Below are 4,818 nucleotides of genomic sequence, written 5' to 3' on the forward strand. Positions count from 1 at the left end.
AGAAATCTTCCCATTTCTCTTCTTGGCTTTCATCTTCGCCCAAGTTAACATCATTTCTTGCTCAAATTATTAACAATAGGCACTTAATTGGCCATTGACCCACTCTTACAACCCTTTAACACTCTTTCTATTATAGTTTATTTAAAGCAGCCAGAACGATCTCTTTCAAGCATAGATCATATTACTTATGTGTTCATTCCTTTCCTTCTCTCTCCCCTTTTTTCTTTTCTTTCCTTTTCTTTTCTTTTTTTTTTTTTTTTTTTTTGAGACAGAGTCTCGCTCTGTTGCCCAGGCTGGGGTGCAATGGTGTGATCTCGGCTCACTGCAACCTCCATCTCCGGGGTTCAAGTAATTCTCCTGCCTCAGCGTCCTGAGTAGCTGGGATTACAGGCACATGCCACCACGCCCAGCTAATTTTTGTATTTTTAGTGGAGACGGGGTTTCACCATGTTGGTCAGGCTGGTTTCGAACTCCTGACCTTGTGATCCACCCACCTTGGCCTCCCGAAGTGCTGAGATTATAGGCATGAGCCACAGCGCCCAACCTTTCTTCTCTTTATTATTATTATTTTTTTAATTGAGACGGTCTTGCTCTGTCACGCAGACTATAATGCAATGACAGGATCATAGCTCACTACAGCCTCAAACTCCTGGGCTCGAGCCTCCTCTTTCAGCTTCTCAAGCAGCTGGGACTACAGACATGCACCACCACACCCGGATAATTTTGTTTTGTTTGTAGATATGGTGTCTCTCTATGTTGCACAGTCTGATCTCAAACTCCTTGCCTCAAGTAGCCTCAAAGTGCTGGGATCACAGGCATGGGCCACTGTGTCCAGCCCTTCCTCTCCTATTAAAACATTCCAGTGGCTTCCAATCACAATTATAATATAATCCAAAGTTCTTCTTACTCTGGTTAGCTAGATCTCCCATCAACTAACCCCCACTTTCCTCTCTATACCCATCTCTTACCCTCTCCTTCCCACTCACTATACTCCAACCACAGTGGTTTTCTCTCTGTTCCTTAAATACTCTAAGTTTGCCCTCACTTCCGTGCCTTTGCTCTTGCTGTTCTCTCTGGCTGGAATGTTCTTCCTCCAGAGCACACGATTAGCTTCCTATCATTCAGCTTTTATCTCAAGTGGCATCTTCTGAGAAAGGCCTTCTGTAAATCCTTGTTCAAGTCAGGATCCAAGGAAGGCAGAAATCTTTCTAAGTATACAGAACAGAGGGAATTTAATATGAGTGATAAGTCATACATGGGATGGATAACCCTCAAAGTCAAATAAGGAAGGACAACACAGATATTTACAGCAGCAGGAAAACTAACGGAAAAGTGGTATTACCAGATCCCATGAGCCAAGGTCACCAGATGAAATCTGGGGGAAGCTTTAGACCTGTCCAGCAGAAGCGAGACCCACAGGAGAAACACAGCCACCACCAAGAACCCGAGGAGCACAGGAAGGGTGAGAAAAATACCCTACCTTCTCCCTTCCTTCCATTCTCTAATCTCCCACCAGTGCCTCCATTACCTAAACCCACTTGGAAACAGCTAATATAGAAGATTTGGAAAACATCCCACCACACCTACATACCCTGACTATATAGTTTACAACAGGTAATAGAAAAGATAGATCTGAGGGCAAACAGCCCAGGACCAGTATACCATCCCATTTCACCTTTCTATCTCCTCTCTCCTACTCAATGTTAATAATATAATTTTGTTTGGCTATTTTCATAGCACTTATTATTATCTCAATGTATCTTTATTACTTGTCTATTCATCTTCCCAAATTAGAATATAAGCACCGTGGTTTTTGTCTGTATCTTCAGCACCTTGAACAGTGCATGCAGGGCACTCAATAAATATTTATTGAAAATATATTGAATTAGTCATTACTATGTACCAAATATTGTACTAAGAATTTTACATAAATTATCTCACAGAATCCTTATAACGATCTCAGGACTGTTTTAACTATGAAGAATCTGGGGATTAGTGGGGTACTATGAGGCACTATGCCTTGGAAGGGTTCCAGTACCCAGCAGGCTGTCAACGATATAAGCTGAAAAGAAGAAATAACCCACCTACATATAAAATCCATCAAGGTGACATTTTGCCAATTAAAAATTCAGTTCTGCTATTAATGAGTATCTTATTCAACACCTTCACTGAGCAGTGTTGGATAAAGTAGTTGACATTTGCCCATCACTTTCATCACTTTCACCTCTTCCAAAGATGGAGAGAAAGGAAACACACCTGAGTTATTTTTAATTTCTACAAGGTACCAAAACACCTGACCTTCACTACTAATCCTCAGACAACAAAAGTCTTATTCCAAGCCTTTCAACGTACCTTCATTCTAAGCTGGACACCGGACAATGTAAAATACTATGTCTTATTGGTATCCATTAACAGACATTTTATTTTTTTTTTTTGGTGTTGTGATTATTATTTTTATTTTTTATTTTAGTTTTTGTGGGGGACACAGTAGGTGTATATATTTATAGGGTACACTGGCTGTTCTGATACAGGCATGCAATGCATAATAATCACATCATGGAAAATGGAGTCCCCCTTCCCTCAAGCATTCATCTTTTGTGTTACTAACAATCCAATTATACTCTTTTAGTTAGGATCAGGAAAAATAACTAATGAGTACTAGGTTTAATACGTGGATGATGAAATAATCTATACAACAAACCCCCATGAAACAAGTTTACCTATGTAACAAACCTGCACTTGTACTCCTGAATTTAAAATAAAAGTTAAAAAAAAAAAAAGAGGCCAGGCGCAGCGGCTCACGCCTGTAATCCCAGCACTTTGGGAGGCCAAGTCAGGTGGATCACAAGGTCAAGAGATCGAGACCATCCTGGCTAACATGGTGAAACCCCGTCTCAACTAAAAATAGAAAAATTAGCTGGGCATGGTGGTGTGTGCCTGTAGTCCCAGCTACTCAGGAGGCTGAGGCAGGAGAATTGCTTGAACCTGGGAGATGGAAGTTGCAGTGAGCCAAGATTGAGCAACTGCACTCCAGCCTGGCCACAGAGTGAGTCTCCGTCAAAAAATTAAAAAACACCAGGATGATTAAAAAAATTAAAGAAAATGCAGTACTTATACACAATAGAGGACTACTCAACAGACATTTTAATCTAATTCTAGGTGTTAGTTTTCTCTGGTGAAATATGCTTATCTAAGAAATGGCAGACATCTAAGTTCCATCCACATGGTTTCATATACAATGAAACAGGAATTACAAAGCCACATTAAATTTTGGGCCAAGTTTTTTACTCATGGAATCTGGCCATGGGGCATCTGTCCTTTGAAATTAAAAAAAAAAAAAACAAGAAAAAAGAAAAAAAAAAGAACCTAGGGAGACTGTACTTGTGGAAGCACCGACACGCTTACCCTAACTGAGCTCCATGTTGGTACCTGCTGTGTGTGAATCATGGCTACCCAGGCTTCCCCAGGGGAGAAGCCAAGCTTCTGTCTTTAGCTTCTGAAGCAGCTTTTCATCTTGTGAGAATGTCAACTGTTCATTTTGCAACACTACCAAGCAGGGACTGTTTCAGACCTTTGCTCCATTAAACCATGACTTAGAAAAGACAATTAAATTTCCACAGATAAAGATACAGATATACAAATGTACCGTCGCGGCGGCTTTTAAACCCAAATCTAGTTTAGGCTGGTTTATTTTAAAGCCACAGAATTTTATTAGGCTTTACATTAAATCAATAAAGAAAGTTTGGACCAAAGTTTGGAGAGCTTTGGATGTAGTCAATGGATTCCTCAGAAACCTACAAAGTGCTCTGAAATTGCTCTGAAATTGGCTTGAGATTTCTGCCATGCTCAGATGAAGTGACAAGAGTTTCAGCCAAAGCTCCCCAACTTATACCCATCACTGGTTGTACTCCACAGGGTCATATAGGAAAAACGTATGATTTTTCTCTTGGAATGTGCTATTTCCAGGTCCTGTTATTGGTCTTCCAGGTGAACTCTTATAGGACATGAGATCCTATGTGTTAGTTTTAGTAATTTATCTTCTAGTCTATTTCAACTATTTAAAGTGGTTTATATACATGTGCATAGTAAAGCCATAAAAGGAAAATTAACTGCAAAAAAATCAAGGTGAATATACTGTGGTTTATAGAAACAGTGCTATGCTCTACAGCCATTAAAAATGATGACACAGCCCTCTATATTTTGATATAGAATATTCTCCAACTTTCCTCATTCAGTCACGAGAACAACATGTAGAGCATAATGCTATAATTTGGTTTACAAAAAGGAAGAGAAAAATACATATAGACTACCCTTGAAAGGATATACAAGAAATGCTTAAGAGTGACTGTCTCTGGGGAAGAAAATTGGAGACAGATTGCACATCTTTTTAGTTGTCTTTTTAACCACATGCATTTCTTACTAATAAAATAAATACATAAATATACACGAACTAAGTCTCTTCCAGGCTGGGCACGGTGGCTTATGCCTGTAATCCCAGCACTTTGGGAGGCAGAGGTGGGAGGATAGCTTGACCCCAGGAGTTCCAGCCTGGGCAACATGGCAAGACCCCATCTCTAATAAGAAGAAGAAATTATCTTCCAATTCAAGGCAAGGTAAATAAAGCCCTTGCCATTGACACTGTTGTTACCCCACTCAGATCTTTAACAGGCCAGTGTGCCCATATGTGTTATGAGTACTGGCTGCTGAAGGCTCACAGTTGACCCCTGTGGTTTCCCTTGCCTCAAGGTGGGATTAACTGTGATGCAACACAGGTTCCAGAGTTCACCTTGAGATCAGGTGGAAGCCAGTCTCCAGCTG

This window comes from Pan troglodytes, chromosome 18, assembly GCF_028858775.2.
Source record: "Pan troglodytes isolate AG18354 chromosome 18, NHGRI_mPanTro3-v2.0_pri, whole genome shotgun sequence".
Lineage (NCBI taxonomy): Eukaryota > Metazoa > Chordata > Mammalia > Primates > Hominidae > Pan > Pan troglodytes.